Source organism: Leptonychotes weddellii, chromosome 5 (assembly GCF_054177405.1).
Source record: "Leptonychotes weddellii isolate Sample4059 chromosome 5, ASM5417740v2, whole genome shotgun sequence".
NCBI lineage: Eukaryota > Metazoa > Chordata > Mammalia > Carnivora > Phocidae > Leptonychotes > Leptonychotes weddellii.
Genome location: NC_138373.1, coordinates 18,630,636 through 18,650,183, shown reverse-complemented (window position 1 = coordinate 18,650,183; position 19,548 = coordinate 18,630,636). Strand labels below are relative to the sequence as shown.

At 43.3% G+C, this 19,548-nt stretch overlaps 1 long non-coding RNA gene across 3 annotated transcripts; it reads left to right on the top strand.

The window, feature by feature from the left end:
• The first annotated feature begins 2,139 nt into the window (after nucleotides 1-2,139).
• LOC145721557 (uncharacterized) lies at nucleotides 2,140-5,850 on the top strand. Of its 3 annotated transcripts, none has more exons than XR_014145303.1 (3): nucleotides 2,140-2,281; nucleotides 3,948-4,135; nucleotides 5,153-5,850. It is a non-coding gene; the product is annotated as an uncharacterized LOC145721557 (long non-coding RNA). The 3 variants fall into 3 exon arrangements; XR_014145304.1 differs by having other exon boundaries at nucleotides 3,948-4,139; XR_014145302.1 differs by lacking the exon at nucleotides 3,948-4,135.
• The last annotated feature ends 13,698 nt before the right edge of the window (nucleotides 5,851-19,548 follow it).

Genomic DNA, 19,548 nt, shown 5'->3' with positions numbered 1-19,548 from the left:
ACATGACCCAGGTACCGAACGCAAGAGGATAGAGGAAAAGGGTTTTCCTTCCCCATACTCCAAAATGGGGATAACAGTAGAATCCACCTCACTGGGTGAGGTGAGGACTAAAGGCGACGCTTGTGCGGCACTTAACACACGACCAGCTCATAGCCAGTGCTTGAGAAATGAAAACGTATTACATAGTTACCAGTACTAGTCCTATTCCATCCTCAGCCCCGGTATCCTTGCCCCTTAAGGTCTCAGGACAATTTAGAGAAGGCAGAACAGCTGAGTTGCAGAAACTTAGCAGATTTTATTAACCACAAGGCAACAAGCAATCCCCACTTCAAGTCTATCTCAGGAAGGAGACTTTCTAAAATTCAGATCTGTTTTCTTCAAACTCACCCTCTCCCATCAGGTAATAAGACACTTCCATTCAGCAGGGAGCCCAGGGAGCCGGCTTCTCTCTCCCTACTCTGATCCAGTCTCTGGCTCCCCACTGCCAACGTGTTAATCACCAGCCCAGCGGAGGGGGATTCTCAGGAAGCCTTGCGCTTTGAAGTGGCTCAGTTTACCCACACTTTACATATCAAGAGGGAAGAGGACAATCATTATTGGCAAGAAAGATAGGAGGAGTAGCAGAGGTCGAATATTCTAAAGCAATCATTGGGACAACAGAAGGAACAAAAGGAATGACATTATGCAAATGGAAGCCATTCCACCCTTGAGAAGATAATGTCCTCTCTGAACACAAAGAGAGACAGTTAAAGCAGGCCAGTTCATTCCAATTCTGTTTGAATAGTAAGCTTCCTACTGATTAATATTGGGCCCGGGTAGCATCAGTTCTCTGAAACATTAACACTTTCATATTCCTCAATAATTGTGTTAGCCTCGTCTGTATTAGATTTTAAATATTTCACAACATAGGGCGGGAGTCAGTACAGTAATAAATCTTAACGTTTCTCCAAAATAACTCAGAACTGGCTTGAGCCCACACCTCTCCCCTATTTGGCAGGTTTTCCCTGTGTAGCCTTTTGAGGTTACCAAAGCAGGGGGGTTCCGGTGGGGGGGTGGTCTTCTATTAGAAAGTCAATCCTCAGGGAAGCAAGGAGGGAGTGTCATTTGGGCTACCTTAGGAGAAAGCAAGCTATGGCTGAATCGGAAGAGCATCCCCCTTTGTCCTTGCACCCCTCATCCATGGGACCAGGACCCTTCCTTCTCTCCACATTGAGAAACCAGGAGAAAGAGAGATCAGAGCTCAACCCTCCCCACCAGCCAGAGAGCAGAGGACAGCAACCACCAGAGTCCTCGAGCGTGGGGCAGCTCAGGTGGCTGGGGCTTGATTTTTGCAGGACAGGGAGAGCAGATTTTAAGGAAAGGACATCTGGGGACACAGGCTGGCTTCAGAGTGGGAGGAAGTTAAGGACAAGATTGAGGGTGTTAAAAAGAGAGCCACAAGGCCAAGGTGGAGTCACTTGCCCCCAGGACAGCAAACCAAGACTTAATTGCAGGTTCATCCTCTCTCCAGAATTTTAAGCCAATCAATCTGGGATTTTTCTGATCAGCACCAATGAGGTAATCTGTCACATGGGCTCTCCTTCCTCCATAGTAAAATGAGGTAATCTACCTAATGAGCCCCCTGCCCTACCCTCTAAGGGAAGGTGACCTTGCCTGAAACAATCCTTTCTTTTCTTTTCTTTTGCTAATAACCTCCCATCCCTCCCTTCTTCCTATAAAAATTTTCCATCTCCTAGGATTCCTCAGAGCTCACTCTACTTGCTGGATGGAACGGTGCCTGAGTCATGAATCACTTAATAAAGCCAATTAAATCTTCAAATCTACTTGGTTGAATTTTGTTTTTTTAACACTTGAGAAATAATAAATCTGACCTTATTATGCTAAAGACACAGCAACCCTTTTCTTGACTTGGGCTTTATTACAATGCAGCCCCACATTTACTGAAAGCGCCTCTCTTTACCCTCCAGATACGTTATTCTCAACACATTAGAACCACCTTAGGAGTTTCAAAAAGAAAAACGACATGCCTATTTCCTGTCTGTAAACACGAACCATACACTTGCCCTTTGTCCTGGCGATTCCACTTCCAACATGCCCAAGAAAAACAAACACACCCCAAAATGAGTTACAGCCAAAGATATGTACAAATATGACCATGGGAGCTTTTATTATGGTAGCCAAAAGTGGAAAACAATCAAATTTCTATCATAAATAGAATGGATTGATACATTGGGACCTGTTCAGTCGATGGAGTGGATTACAGCTGCCCCGTGCACCACAGGTGAGTCTCACAGACATTCAGTGAAGAGAGAGAAGCTAGATCTAAAAGAGTGTGTATACTGCTTGGTGCCATTTACGTGAAGTTCAAGTGCAGACAAAACTAATCTAGGTGAGAGAAGTCAGAATAGTGGTTCCCTGCAGTGGGGGTGAGGGGCAGTTACTGCCTGGGAGGGACATACAGGAGCTTAGAGTGTTGATGCTAGAAAGTTCTATAGCTTTTTTTTTTAAGATTTTATTTATTTATTTGACAGAGAGAGCACAACCAGGGGGAAAGGCAGGCTGAGGGAGAAGCAGACTCCCCGCTGAGCAGGACCCTGGGACAGGCGGGGCTAGGTAGGGAGAGATAGATGGGGGGCTCCGTGGTCAAGCTCACAGAAATCCCAAAAATGTGGAGGCATAAGGAAACCAGAGATAAGGGAACACTCCAGACTACCCTGCCCTAGGTGTCCGAGGGGAAGTCTTATTTATGACAGTCTCCCGTGGTCAACAGAAAATACCCAGACCCTAAAAAGAAGTAAGCCATTGAAGATGTTATCGCTAGTCCCTAATCAATAGTGTCGCCAGTAGAGAAGTCAAAAAGATTTAAGTTCCCTGGTTAGCGCTTTTTTTTTTAATTTTATTTTTTTTCCTTTTTTTTTTTTTATTATGTTGGTCACCATACAGTACATCGGTAGTTTTTGATCTAGCGCTCCATGATTCATTATTTGCGTATAACACCCAGGGCTCCATTCATTAGGTGCCCTCCTTAATACCCATCACCAGGCTAACCCATCCCCCCATCCCCCTCCCCTCTAGAACCCTCAGTTTGTTTCTCAGAGTCCATAGTCTCTCATGGTTCATCTCCCCCCTCAAGGCCAACCCTAAAAGCCCTCACTGGCAACCCTGTTGGGACCCTTCTCACTCCTGAGAGCTTTTTTTCCTGTATCCTTGCTTCATAAAACTCTATCGCTTTACTCACTCTCCTTTATCCGCGAGATTCATTCTTTGACCTCGTGAGACAAGAACTTCACTCTCCCACTTCCGGATCATGACCTGAGCAGAACACAGATGCTTAACAGATTGAGCCACCCAGGCGCCCCAGAAAGTTCTATAGCTTTATCAAGATAGTGGTACATGGGTATATATTTCTGTAAAAATTCATTGAGCTGTACAGTTAAAATTTGTGTATTCTATTGTAATATAACTCCATACAAGTATTTATAAAATTAGCAAAATTATATAAAATACAAAAATGCCTATGGCCAGGACCCTCTTCCCTGAGAGTCTGATTCACTTGACTTTGGGTGGGACTCAAAGAAGGAGATAATTTAAGAGTCCGAGGATTTTTTTTTTCCCTCTTTTCCCCCCAACTTTATTGAGCTATCATCGACATTAACATTGTGTAAGTTTAAGGCATACAATGTAATTCTTTGATATAATGTATATGTTGCAAAATGATCTCCACAATAGGGTTAAATAACACATCCATACCTCGCATAGTCAACATTTCTGTGTGTCTAAATGATGAGCACTTTTAAGATCTGCTCCCTTAGCAACTTGCAAATATACAAAACAGTCTTGTTAACTGTGGGCCCTGTGCTATACATCACAGCTGGGGAGTTTAGCTTGAGAATTCTGCCCCCCGATGAATGGACCTATGCGCAGATAGCTTCTCTCTGACCTTGCAGACTCCCCCTCGCAATCATGGGGAGAAGAGGGAAGAGTCTGGGCACGTGCAGGAACCTCTGGTCGACTGGATGGAAGGAGGCCATTTGGCCTTGAGGCTTAAGGAAAGTTTCTGGCTGCCCTATGTTCCAGATCTTATCGCCAGCTGATCTGCAAGCCAGAAGCAATGAGCGCAGAAGGAAAAAGAGCAGTAGGTACAGGGGAGATGGGCAAAAAGCCCCTGGAAGAAGAGTCAGCCTGCCCAGCAGCAAGTCCTGCCCCACAACCTTAGCTGCCCATTCAAATCATCTAGGGAGATTTTTTTTAAATCCCCGATGATGCCCAGGCTGCACCGCAGACCAATTATATCAAAGTCTCGGGGAGGGGGGGGGGAGGCGGAGCGCCAGGCAGGTATCAGCATTTTGTAAAGCTCCCCAGATGATTCCATTGTGCAGCCAAGGTTGAGAACCACACCCCCCACCCTCCCCACCCTGACCTCCCCATGCCCCGTGACCACAATGCTAAAGCACAGTGACCTTGGCCACCATCTGAGAATCCGAACCAGATAGAGTTTTATGAAGCAAGTATACAGAAAAAAAGCTCTCAGGACTGAGAGGGGTCTTGACAGGGTTGCCAACGTGGGCCTCCACCGACAGTCTCTTATTTAGAACTGACCGGGGAGTATCATTCTTATGATGTCTTGGTTTGAGTAAGGACTGGTGATCACATCTTTAATGCCTTACTTCTTCTTTGGGGTCTGGTTATTCTTTGGTGGTCACAATGTGATTGCCATAAAACCACCCCACCTCTGACGCCCAGGGCAGGGTGGTCTGGTGTGTTCCCTTATCTTCAGTTTCCTTACACCTCAGCATTTCTGGGATTTCTGTGAGCCTGATCATGAAGCCCCCCTACCTATCCCTCCCTACCTAACCCCGCCTGTCGCTTACTCAGTGAGACCCTTCAAATGTGTATCAGTGGGTCATATACTTGGGGGATGATTGCCAACATGTATGGGGGGGGTAGAGATAGAGGAATTGTTGTATGTTAAAGTAGACTTGCAGGATCCAGGGGGTCCGGCGAAGATTGCCTTTTTCCCCCTCACAAGGTGTCAACATCCAGGCAGTTGAGTCCCTAGAGGAATGGCACTCTGCCTGCCTCAAGGACTTGTCAATGGACTGCAAGTAGTAAGGAAATTGAGTAATTTTTCTTCTGCCTTTGTCTCCCATAGCACAGCCGGAGAACTCCTTCCCCGTGCCAACTCTGGGAAAGGTGCTGTTCTAGGTGTTGTGCAGCTGAAACACACCCTCAAAGACCCTACGTCTTCCAGCTGGAGGACACAACCCCATGAGCCACATCTAGTGGGCACAGACATTTTCCCACTGTGCTGGATTGTTCTACTGTCAGCCTACTTAGACTGGGGGCCAGGCTTCCCTGAATCATCTTCCCTGCGTGGTTCCAGGTTAAGACTGCCAAAGTGAAGCTGAGGGGGGTGTGGGAGGCAGCTGTGAGGCGGTACCATCGAAGGCTCCAGGTGGCAAGAGCCAGACATAGGGGTGCTGCCAAGTTCCAGCTCACCCCAGCTCTGTTCTTCCCATGTCACATCTCGTCCTTCTTCCTGAACTCCTTGCTGACCCACAGGGACCTGATCCACCACCGGATGCTTCTGTGTGAATTCACAGAGGCAGCAGCTCCAATGTGCCTACAGCCTTCCATGGGTTTCTGCACCAGCCCCTCCGGGCTCTCACTCCTACAGCTGGACAGGACCCGCTTCCAGGCTTCTCTGCAGTATCTGACTCGCGCACCTGTGTCCATGCTTCAAGTGAGCACCTTTTCTCGGATTTCCCTATGCCCTCTTTTGGACTTTCATGTCCCCCAGCTGGTCGGTCCCGTGGTGGGGTCAGGTCAAATTCTTATCATTTCTGATAATCTAACTCTCACTGCGGTTCTGCTTTTCTGATTCCACCCCAACAGATACTCCGTAGAAAGGCAGGAGGGAGCCTCCCAGGATGTTGGAAATGTTCTAAATCTTGATCCGAGTGGTGGTTACATGGGGTCTATATATATATTTAAAAGCTCATCAACTTTTACAGCGCATACACTTTCCCATTCACGTGCTGCATCTTGAGAATTTTTTTAAAAGAGTGACTCAAGAGACTTCATTGGCCAAATAAATACATTAAAGTGCAACAATATGGAGATGGAATGCAAGCCCTCTGGGGCACCTGCAAGGACCACAGACCCCCTGCCCTAAGCCTGCCTTGCTCACGTCCTCCCAGACCCCAGCCACACCTCTCCCTGCTCCTCCTGCCACTGAATATGTAGCAGCCCTTTCAAGGTCCCCTCCACCTGCTGGCTTTGACAATAACAGATCATGATTACAAACGGCTTTTGACTAGAGAAAGATCTTTGGTCTTCATTAAGGTTTATTTGTGACTGTTCCAATGGTGGTTTCTGAGAGAAGAGAAAGAATGCCGATGGCAATTAGGCTCTCCTAATTGCAGTACTCACTGATTGCCTGTATTAAAAACATTTGAGGAAGTATAGCAATTAGAGCTTCGGGAAATATTTAAAAACAAAGTGAAAAGAGGCCTCTAAGTGCAAGGACACAGAGGCAGCCAGGAGCCCCTTGCCCAGCTGGAGTAGACCCCGAGAAGCCCTGGATGTCTGGGCAGCTCACCGCCTTGGGATGATGGCCATGACGGGTCCAAGGAGAAGGAGGCATGTTTCCACCCAGGCACCCTCCAGAGGCGGCTGTGAATCAGCCCATGCAGAGGCAATTTTGCAAACAGGATAATTGTGTCAGGCGCCTGCTAAATCCATACAACCAAGCTACACCACTATTCCCACTTTAAAGATGAAGAAACTGAAGTTTCCATCTACAGAGAAAGTACAAAACTTTCCAAGGTTACACACTGCAGGTGGCAGACCCCAACTCAAACCCAGGTCTGTTTGATCTCAAGGCACATGCCCATACCCAGTACATTACTCCATAGCGTCCTCAGTCCCCAAACCCTGATTCCTCTAGCCACCAGCACCCAGCAAGGCAAGCTTGCTTGTGAGTTCATACTACCACATCCCACCAACCCTTTACCATGTCTCCGAGAACTCCCTCCCAGCCACCAAACTAGGTCACAGGTCCCCTTGCTCTCCATCAGCCCTCTCCAGTCCTGCCCAAGAGCTGGGGAGAAGCTCTCAGCCTCTCCCCACAAAGCTCCTTGAGCTCTTGGTTTCTCCACTCCTCTTGCCAGCCAAGATCAAGGTTCCAAGGTCTTCCATTTGTCCTTGGAGATCTACCTTGAAGAAGCTACTCATGATCACCACTAACCTTAAAACATTTACCACCACTGCCCAAACTTTCTTTTTCCTTTGGCCCCTTGGTCCCCCACGACCCTTAAACTGCAATGTAAACAACATGAAGGAAGGGATTTGGGTCTTTTATTTCCTGCTTTAACCCCAGCATAGTAGGTGTTCAATAAATAGTTGCCTTTCTTTTTATCCAACCAGAAATACATTCTCTACATTTCTTCCAGGCATCTCTTGGTACGTGATGCTTTCTTAATCGCCAGAAATGCATCCTCTGTGTTCCTTTTTATCAATCACTTGCTCTAGATTCATGGCTTCATGCCTTCCAACCTAGCCTGGATAGATTTGTACGGCCACCATTAGAGCACGAGAAGCATTACTTCTAAAGCCTAACTTATAAGAAGATGATGACCTCTAGGTCACGGTTCTAGTGCCACCCCAGGTAAAGGTGTTCTCAAATTCACCTGTGTGGTGCCCTGAAGAAAAGGGGTTGTACCACAAATTGTACTGTGTCCATCAGGGAACAAGATTAAAACTTTATTTCCATCTCCTAATTGGTACTGTCACCCCAAGAGAAATACTGGCCCATTAAGTAAGGAATGCTAATTGCTTACTCACCTCCTGCTGACAGTGATGACAGACTTGGTTAAGGGTTTTTATTAAGGCCCATTAAAGGGAAGACGATGCGGCAAGCTTCTGGGTTGCTTGGCAGGGAGAGATGGCACAGAGATCCCGAGGGGTGTGGTGGGGTTAAAGTGGAGGAATGTACAGGTGAATGAGGAAACAGGCTTGGGGGAGGGAGGGCTGCAGGTAAGATTGGATTGGCTGCAATTAACATAGATCATGTGACTTTCAAATAGTTTTGAATCTGAAATATGTGTTGTTAATTTAAAACAAACTGAATCCTTATTGATTAATATGCCAGATTCTAAGCACTTTCTATACATTGTTGCATTTATCCTCATGGCAATCCCACCAGGTAGGAATTATTACCAGCCCCATTTTAGGAATAAGGAAAGTGAGGCCTAGAGAGGTAAAGTAATGCTCAGAGTCCCTTAAGTAGTCTGTCTATTTCTACATCGTATCTCTTGAACATTATATTATGGGAGTCAGGACTGTGAGACTAATGGGCTTTATGGTGTCTGGACAGACCACCTGTCTGTCCCTTGATTCGATCTGAGATTAACTTGCTGAGTGCCTACAATGAACCAGTTCTATACTCTGTACTCAGCACATAAGTAGAGTGTTAGAAAGTTCTCTTGGGGGCGCCTGGGTGGCTCAGTCAGTTAAGCATCTGCCTTCAGCTCAGGTCGTGATCCCAGGGTCCTGGGATAGAGTCCTGCATCCAACTCCCTGCTTAGCAGGGAGTCTGCTTCTTTCTCTCCCTCTGCATCTCCCCCCTGCTCATGCTCTCTCTCTCTCTCTCTCTCTCTTTCTCTTGCTCTCACTCAAATAAATAAAATCTTTAAAAAAAAGAAGAAGAAGAAGAAAGTCCCCTTGGAGGGAACTCCTGTGACAAACTGAGTATAAGCACCCATATTTGTGTTACCCTCAAAACCCATGAAAGAAATCTATAACCACATGGTAAAATAAGAAAGTGTCATCAGATGGTCAGAAATTTTAAGTCAAAGCTGAAAGCAAGGAAGCAGATAGTATAACAATAAAATGGGAAGAAACCATCACCAAGACCTGCAAGAGAATCTCCAGAGAAGGTAGGAATGTGGTGAGAGGGACTCCAAGCTGCACCTGGATAGAAGAAGGAAGGGTGGGGCCCAGGAGTACTTGTCAAGGTGAGTAACTGGGGACATAAAACAAGGACACCAGCCCTTGTGGTTACAGTGAGGTGCTTACCAGATGAGAGCACTGATAAGGAAGAAGAATCAAAAAAGTCCCACACTCAGATATACTATGGTGGAACCATCAAGAATAAAGAGAAAATCCTAAAACTTCCAGAAATACAAAAAGTTCGCTTAAAATCATTGTCCCATATCTGTCTCCCACCTGTTTTTATTTTTAATGGAAGAGACTTTAGATTTTGAATATGTATGAATTGAAGATAAAGAAGCTAAAGATATGAGAGGGCATCATTCATATAGCATGATCTCTGTTGAAGTGGATTAGGTTGAGAAACTCTTCTCCTCCTCTGTAGCAGGGAAAAAAACCCTAAGAATGGGTGGAGATGCAGCTCAGTTTCAGTGGGATGGGCAGAGAATTGAGAGAGATCATGCTCTGGTAACCTCTGTCTCTCTATTTTGAACAATTACTATGTGTCAAGCACTGTCCTTAACATTCAAATCTCAAAACAACCCTACACACAGAGCCTGGGAAAAAACACAGTGCATTTGTCAAAGGAATAGTATCCAAAATATATAAAGAACAAAAAAAAAAAAAAAGGGACACCTGGGTGGCTCAGTCGGTTAAGCGTCTGCCTTCGGCTCAGGTCGTGATCCTGGGGTCCTGGGATCGAGTCCCGCATCGGGCTCCCTGCTCCGCGGGGAGCCTGCTTCTCCCTCTGCCTCTCTCTCTCTCTATCTCTCATGAATAAATAAATAAAATTGAAAATATATATATATATATAAAGAACTCCTATAAATTAACAATAAAAAGCAAACAACTCTATTTTTTTTTAATGAGTAAAAGCCATGGACAAAATTCACAAGAGAAGATATACCAATGATCCATAAGCACATGAAATGGTGTTCATCATCATTAGCCATCAGGGTGATGCCAATTAAGGCCTCAATAAAAGGTCATTTCAAACCTATTAGAACAGCTAAAATCAAAAAGACTGACAACCCCAGATATCAACAAGGCTATGAAGCAACTAGAACTCTCATACATTGCTGTGAGAATGCAGAGGGAGGGAAAAAAAAAAAAAAGACTGCAGAGTAGTGCAACCATTTTGAACTATTTGGAAGTTTCTTACAAAATTAAATATATATCAACTATGTGGCCTAGAGATTCCAAGCCTAGGTATTTATGCGTGACAAATGAAATATATGTCTACAAAAAGACTTGTAAACAAATGTTTATTGCAACCTTATTCATAATAATTACAAACTGGGAACCATTCAAAATGTCCATCAAGGGAAGGATATGGATCCATCAATGGGTAACAAATTTTGGTATGTCCACACAGTGGAACACTGCTCAACAATGCAAAGGACACTTATGTCAACAACATGGACACATCTCAAAAACAGTATATTGAATAAAAGAAGGTGGTTACACAAGAGAACATGACTGTGTAATTGTACTTATATGAATCTAAGAATAGGCTAAAACAATCTATGGTGATAGAAGAAATAGATTGAGTAGAAAATGGTACAAGTGACCTTTCTGAGATGATAGAAATGCTTCATACCTTGTTTTTTGGGATGACTGTTACACAAATGTATACAAATGTATACAATAGTCAAAATTCACCAATCTGAACACTAAACATCTGTATGTTTTATTCTATATAATTTATACTTTAATTTAAAAATACATTTTTAGGGGCGCCTGGGTGCTCAGGCTTCTCTTCCTGCTCAGCAGAAAGCCTGCTACTCATTCTCCCACTCCCGCTGCTTTTGTTCCTGCTCTCCCTATCTCTCTCTCTGTCAAATAAATAAATAAAATCCTTTTTTTTTAAGATTTTATTTATTTATTTGACAGAGAGATAGAGAGAGCACAAGTAGGCAGAGTGGCAGGCAAAGGGAGAGGGAGAAGCAGGCTCTCTGCTGAGCAGGGAGCCTAATGCAGGGGGTCGATCCCAGGACCCCAGGATCATGACCTGAGCCGAAGACAGCCGCTTAACCAACTGAGCCACCCAGGCACTCCAAATAAATAATAAAATCTTAAAAAATAATAATAATAAAATAAAAATACATTTGTAAAAAAACCTATGAGTTGGGTAAAATATCAAAGTTCAAAGGAGTCAAGATTCCAGTTTACAATCACACAGTAAGTGAGTGGAGTGGAAATCATAACCAGATCTGACCGAGTCCAAAGCCCAGGATATGCCCAAGAACAACTACATTAAACCATTTCAAAACATTTCTGCTAGGGCAATTAGACAAGAAAAAGAAACAAAAGAAAGCTGGACTGGAAAGGAAGAAGTAGAACTATGTCTATTTGTAGATGACATGATGTCATATATAGAAAATTAATATAGATATGCAAAAAAACTATTAGAACTAAAGAACAAATAAAGCAACACTGCAGATAAGAATAATATATAAAAACCAATTATAAAAAAATCAACTATATTTCTATACAGTAGCAATGAACAATCCAAAAATGAAATGAAAAAAACCAGTACACTTAAAAGAGAATCAAAAAGAATTAAATACTTAGGAATAAGTTCAATGAGAGAAGTGCAAGATTTGTACACTGACTACTGAAGAACATTGTTGAAAGAATTAAGGATGACCTAAAGAAATTAAAAGATATCCTATATTCATGGATCAGAAGACTTAATATTGTTAAGATGGCAATAATCCCCAAACTGATCTACAGATTCCGCACAATCCCTATCAAAATCCCAGCAGCCTTTTTGCAAAAATTGATAGGCTGACCCTAAAATTCATGCAGAAATTCAAGGAACTCAGAATAGCCAGAACAATCTTGAAAAAGAACGAAGTTGGAAGATTCACACCTCCTGGTTTCCAAACATACCTCAAAGTTACACTATGAAGGCAGTGTGGTACTAGCAAGAGGGTAAACTTACAGATCAATGGAATAGAATTCAGAAGCTAATTATAAGCCCTTACATTTATAGTCAATTGATTTTCAACAAGGAAGCCAGGACAACTCAATTAGGAAAGAATAGTCTTCCTTTTTTTTTTTTAAGATTTTATTTTTAAGTCATCTCTACACCCAATGGGGGCCTGAACTCACAACCCCAAGATCCAGAGTCACACACTCCACCAACCCAGCCAGCCAGACACGCCGGAAAGAACAGTCTTTCAACAAATGATGCTGCAACAACTGGATATCCACATGCAAAAGAATGAAGTTGGACCCCTACCTCACACCATACACAAAAATAAACTCAAAATGAATCATATCTAAATGTAAGAGCCAAAACCATAAACCCTGTAGAAGAAAATACTGGACTAAATCTTCAAGACCTTGGGTTAGGCAGGGATTTCTTAGGTATGACACTAAAAGTGTAAGTAATAAGAACCCCCCCCAAAAAAAAGAAAAAGAAAAAACCCAAAAAGATAGATTGGACATCATTGAAATTAGAAAATCGTGCTTCAAAGAATGCCATCAAAACCACAAAAAGACAACCCATGCAAGAGGAGAAAATATTTGGAGATCATATAACTGACAAGAGACTTATATCCAGACTACATAAATAACTATTACAACTTAAGTATAAAAAAAACAAATAGCCTAATTTTAAAATGGGCAAAGGATATAAGGATAGGAAAATAATAATCATTAGAGAAATGTAAATCAAAACCACAATGAGATATCACTAGAATGACTACAATATAAAAGACAGGCAATCACAAGTGTTAGTAAGGATGTGGAGAAATCAGAACCCTAATACATTGCAGGTAGGGTTGTAAAATGGTGTAGCCACTTTGGAAAACATTCTGGCAGTTTCTCAAAAGTCCCCAGGTGACCTACCTACTTAATGGTGACTCAAAAAGTTACCGTCCTGAGTTACCATGTGACTTGAGAAGCACCCGAAAGAATTAGAAGTATATCTCCCAAAAACTTGTACACCAATGTGCATAGCAGCATTATTCATAATAGCCCCAAACTGGAAACCTAAATGTCCATCAACTGATGAATGGAAAAAACAAATACATATCCATACAAAGGAATTTTATTCAGCCATAAAAAGAAATAGAAATACTGATACATGCTACGATATGTATCAATCGAAAAAACCATTCTAGTGAAAGAAGCCAGTCACAAAGACCACATACTGTGTGATTCCATTTATATGAAATGTCCAGAATAGGTAAATCCCATTGAGCTAATAGATAGAAAAATTAGATTAGTGGTTGCCAGGGACTGGGGGGCAGGGATGAGGAGTACTTGCTAATGCGTATGGGGCTTCTTTTTGGAGTGATACGAATGTTCTAAAACCAGAGAGTGGTAATGATTGTCCGACTTTGTGAATATAATAAAAAAATCATTGAATTGTACAGTTTGAAGGGGTGAATTTTATGGCCTAAGAATAATATCTCAATAAAGCTGTTATTTAAAAAATTCATCTTCTGGAGAGGAGGGGAGGATGGGGATGGGATAGTGCATATTGAGGGCTCGAAGTGAGTAATGAGGTTTGAAATCAATGGCAGTAGGCATGTAATAGGATTGCTGAGCAGTGGTAAGGGTCTGTCTGAGACATAATACCACAAAATTATAATGGCACCCAATCTGCATGGTTGGGAACATCTCACACCTGTGCCTTCTAATCTACGACCCACAAGCCCAGAGGCCCCAGGCATCAGTGTAAGACCCCCAAGAGTGGGCACCAGGCCTGGAGCATCCGGTAGGAAGAGCGAGGACATACCCACTGATCCTTCCTGCCCACCTCCCAAACACCCCTGTTTTCACACCCAGCAAAAAGAAACGCTGAGGACTTGGCTAACTATTTCTCAAGTGGAATTTCTAGAACAAAAATATCTCCTAAACCTGCTGCCTAAGCATCAGGCAGGGGACAGAAGAAAAAAGAAACAAGAAAAGGAAGGCATTTTTCTAGTAATTAAATCTGAATTATTCACAACCTGTTAGACACTTTTTTTCCTCTGATGTAGAAGAATACATTCTCATTTCTCCCCTAAGTCCTAAATGCCTTTGCAGTCAAGTTGAATTGTGGGCTGAGGGCTTTAACTTTACAGAAGGAGCCAGGGGCCTAGACTATGTTCTCACCTCTGTCATCCACAGACCTTCCCCCCATTTCAACCCCTACCCTCCCACAGCTGCTCAAAGGGGCCAGTTGTACCTAATGCCTTAATCCTCCCTCCCCCTTTGATTAATTCCTCCAAGGCTTGTATATTATGAGGGTTCTTTAAATTATTGCAAAGTGACCTAGTTTCAACTAACTGAGGCAAAGTGGGGAATTTATCAACCATACTAACTAAAACTTGGGAAGACTAAGGATGGAGCTGCCTTCATGGACAATGAAAGTGGGGATTCACATACCTTCCTGCTCCTCCTGAGCACATGAGTGCCCACCCATCCCCACCCTCACTGCCTCCCTGTACCCCCAACACACGCACAAACCAGTTGGGTGATACTTTCTTTTTTTCAGACCTATTTTCTCCATGAACCTGAAAGCATGGCCAAGCTCACATCTCATCATGTTCACCCAACATCTCGTAGTTTTAATTCAGAAAATTGCAAGGAAGGTTCTGATTTTCTTGGTTGGGTCTGATGCCCTGAAGCCAAAGGAGCAGGGCATGTTGTGGTTGGCAATCCCCATTCAAACCATATTGTTGGAATGGGAGCAGGAGGAGTTCCCCTAAAGAAGGGAGGTGATGTTCCTAGTCAGGAAAGAGTCTAGGGCAAGCAAAGCTACCAATGGGCAAGTCCATGGCAGCCAGATTCCCACAGCCTAGTGCAAAGAGCTTAGGATGTGGACCCAGAACTCTTGTGTTTGAATGTAACTATGTCACTTACAAGCCATGTGATCTTGGGTTCAGTTTCCTTGTCTGTAAAATGGGCATAATAATATTTTCCTTATATGAGTAAGTATTCAAGGGAGCAGAGAAAAACTCCATTTCTTGATGGTAAGAGCTGCCAAGTATGGAAGCTGTCTTTGAAATCTACCCCTGTTTGGAAAGAGCTAGAAGGGGATACATCAGGTTGGAGGTGGGGAACTGGGTGGGAGCCAGGAAAATGGAGTGTTCCAAGGAAGTTAGGACAGAGTCTAGGAGTGGAAAGAGGTGGTCAGTGACATCTGGAGGAACTGGCCTCTAAGTTAAGGACAGGAAAACAAGGATTGACCCAATGAAAGAAGGGAGGGGAATGTTCTAGGCAGAAGTACTAGCATACAGAGAAATGCGAAAGTGAAGAAAGCATAGTGCATTGAAGTTGCTAAAAGTAGTTCAGTGTGGCTAGAGCATGAACTATCTCTGAGTCTCAGAGGTAAGCCAGGACTCAGCAAGTAGCTTTTCCAACTCATGGTAATGACTCTGAGCTTTATCCAAAAGCCACAGACATTCAGTGTTAATTGGTCTGGAGTAGGATCCTGTACTGTATTTTTTAAAAGCCCTCCAGGTGCTTTTTTTTTGTTTTAAGTTTATTTATTTATTTAAGTAAGCTCTATACCCAACATGGGGCTCAAACTCAGGACCCTGAGATCAAGAGTTGCATGCTCTACCAACTGAGCCAGCCAGGCGCCCCCTAAAAGCCCCCCAGGTGTTTTTAATGCGCAGTCAAGGTTGAGAATGACCAGCTTAGCACATGAAAAACATTTCAACAAATGTTTGCCAGTGATTTCAATCCTCATTTCCATCCCTGTCTTCTCTTCCGGGCCCCAGTGACCTCCTGAGCACGTCCTCCTACTTGAACTCAGTATGTCTGAAAGGAAACTCTATCTCCCAGCTCCCCTTGCAGGCCAATGAGGGATCCACGCCTTTCAATGGAAAAGAGGTTCTGGGAGCTGGACCCAGGTTGGAGAACTACTATTCCCCTGTGGCCTAGAGCAGAGAGTAAAGGGTAACTGAAGAGAGTTTTGAGGCTCAAGGAGCTGAAGAATGAAGTCCAGTTGGGAGTCACAGAGTTGGATTGCAGGCAAAGAAGCGGGAAAATGGTTACAAGCGAAGGACTTTCAGCCTCATAACCTCATAGACACCTCCTAAGTACTCAATAAAAGCTTGGTGAAAGAAACAAATTAACTGAAGGAAGATTCTGGAAGCCTCAGTGTGCTAAGCCTGGCAGACTTTACATGAAAAAGCTAGTGGCATTTGCTCACAGCGGGAGTTCCCCCATTTTAGTGTGCAGAAGAATATTCTGGGGATTCTTCAGCCGTATTGGCTGCCTCCTATTCCTGGGTCACTCCAAGCAAAGTTCTTCCTTGGAGCTGTTGTATCTTCTGTTCCCTCTGCCTGGAGCAACTCCCCCCCGCCCCCGCCCCAATATTCACACGATTACCCTTCAGGTCTTTACTCAAACTTCACCTTCATGCTTCCTACCCTCTTTCCTGGCTTTATTTTTCTCCCTAACACTTATTACTAACTAGTATGCTGTATATTTCACTTAAATATCTTGTCTATTTGGTGTTTCCCCATTAGCTGTAACATCCCTGCAAACAGGGATTCTGTCTGTTTTGTTCCCTCGCATATCCAGAGCCTAGAACAGTGACTGGCAGACAGTAGCCCCCAACCCCCACCCCAGGAGATGAATGAATAAGTAAAGCAGTTAAAATTGCAGCCTCTGTCCCCAGAGATTATAACCCAGCAGGCCTGGGTAAGGTCCAGGAACATAACATGGGTACCAGGTGACTCTAAAGGAGATGGCTGGAGGTCACACACCAAGAAACATTTCTTTTTTTTTTTTTTAAAGATTTTATTTATTTATTCATGATAGAGAGAGAGAGAGAAACAGAGGGAGAAGCAGGCTCCCAAGGAGCAGGGAGCCTGATGCGGGACTCGATCCCAGGACCCTGGGATCATGACCTGAGCCGAAGGCAGACGCTTAACCATCTGAGCCACCCAGGCGCCGCCAAGAAACATTTCTTAGAGGGAAAAAAAAAAAAAAAAAACCCATGGTTTTGTCTGGACACAACTCCCTTGACAGAGTGGGGAGAGCTGGAGGCTGAGGACTTAGGGGCTCAGGATCCCGGCCATCTTTCCCCGTTTCTTTCCTGTGCTGAGACACGTCTCACATCTGGTGATTTGGCAGAGGGAAGCGAGTGTGTGCAGGAGGCAGGGAGGTGGGCGGCCAGCTCCTTGGAGGATGCCTCACTGTGACAGCCAAACTGCACTTCTGGGCAAAGCCCCAGGTGGAAGAAGTACAGTTCCCGCCACAGGACAGGGCCTTCACGAAGCAGGAATCTGAGCTTGGCAGGGACAGAGCTGGTACCCCACAGAAGCACCACCCTTTCTGCCAAAATCCTGCTTGGACAGCCAGGTTCCCCAATGCTGCTAAATGCTTAACAGCCAGCCTGGGGCAAGGGTGGGGGGTTAAGGGAATGCATGCATGTATATGCAAACATGAGTTTATTATAAATGTTACCGATAAAAACAATGTGTATCACATGCTTTGCAAATAATAATAAAACATAAAATCCCTCCATTGAAAAGAACCCAGAGCCAATGGTTTCTTTTTTCAAATTTGATTGTGGTAAAAAAAACATTTAATATGAGATCTGCCCTCTCAACAAATTTTTAAGTGTACCATGCGACCTCATTATCTATAGGCACAATGCCATACAGCAGATTGCTAGAACATTTTTCATATTGCGTCAGTGGAATGTTATACCTGTTGATTAAGAACTCCCCAGTCCCCCTTCCCTCCAGCCTCTAGCAACCACAATGCTGTTCTTTGCTTCTCTGAAGTTTGACTGTTGTAGATATCTCATATAAATGGAATCGTGCAGTCCTGGACTGGTTTATTTCACTTGGCATGATGTCCACCAAGTTCCTGTAACAGGATATAACAGGATTTATAGATTGCATTGTTGCACAGAGCAGGATTTCCTTCTTTTTAAGGTTGAATGATACTCCACTGTATGTATATGCCACCTTTTCTTTGTCCATTCACCCAGTGATGGGCATTCAGGCTTTTTCCACATCTGGGTTATTGTGAACAGTGCTGGAATCAACACGGAAGTGCTAATATCTCTTCAAGCTCCTGATTTCACTTCTTTGGGATAAATACCAGAAATGGGACTGCTGAATCATATGGTGGTTCTATTTTTAATTTTTTGAGAAACGTCCATACTGTTTTCCACAGCAGCTGAACCATTTTACATTCCCAACCACACTGTACAAAGGTTGCAACTTTTCCACATCCTCACCAACATCTTTTGATTTTGATTTTTTTTTATAATAGCTCTCAGTGGATATCTCATTGTGGTTTTGCTTTGCATTTCCCTAATTATTAATGATGGTGAGCAATTTTTCATATGCCTACTGGCCATTTGTATGTCTTTGGAAAAAAATATCTGGTCAAGTCCTTCGTCCATTTTTAAATCAGGTTATTAGTTATTTTGTTCTTGAGTTGTAAGAGTTCCTTATATATTTGGGATATTAACCCCTTCTCAGATATAAGGTTTGCACATATCTTCTCCCATTCTGTAGGTTGCCTTTTCACACTGTTGATTGTTTTCTTTACTGTGCACTTAATTCTTTGGGAATGCTTCTCTTGTACCTGTGGTCAACCTGTGGTTACAATTCAATCTTGATGTCACAATACTGTGTGCTATTCACAATGTAACCGCTACAAACATGACAATACACTTTTTATGTTTAACCTGCATTATTAAAATTTTTCTCTATCACCTTCTAAAGTCTAGACATTTAATCAACAAAACAATAAATCAACCTCTGATTTGAAGTGTCAGCTGATTTCCATGGTGCAAGTACTCCGCTGCAGCTGATTTCAAGCCACCAATATGATGTCACTGACTACAGAGTTGGCAGTTGCAAGAGATGCTCAGTAGTACCCCATCTTACAATACTTCCACAATATTTATGTGAATATATGCTAAATAACATATAGTGTATATGTGTTATGGCATAAATATACACATAGAAGTGTGTATTCAAGAGCATGATAATAGCAAAATGTAAAATTATCTGGAAGCAGTAAGCTTTGAGTGTTTATTACCTTTTAAAATATAATTCAGTCTGGGGCGCCTGAGTGGCTCAGTCGGTTAAGCATCCGGCTCTTGGTTTTGGCTCAGGTCATGATCTCATGGGTTGTGGGATTGAGCCCCACATGGGGCTCCTTGCTGAGCGTGGAGCCTGCTTTAGATTCTTTCTCCCTCCCCTTCTGCTCTTCCCTACTCTCTCTCTAAAATAAATAAATAAAATCTTAGAGACGCCTGGGTGCCTCAGTTGGTTAAGCATCTGCCTTCAGCTCAGGTCATGATCCCAGGGTCCTGGGATGGAGCCCCGCGGCGGGCTCCCCACTCAGCAGAGAGCCTGCTTCTCCCTCTCCTTCTGCTGCTCCCCCTGCTTGTGTTCTCTTTCTCTCCGTCAAATAAATAAATAAAATCTTTAAAAATAAAATAAAAGTAAAATAAATAAAATCTTAAATATATATATAAAGCAGTTAATCATAAGTTTATATAACTTAATTTTTTTTTAAAGATTTTATTTATTTATTTGAGAGAGAGAGCATGAGAGGTGGGAGGGTCAGAGGGAG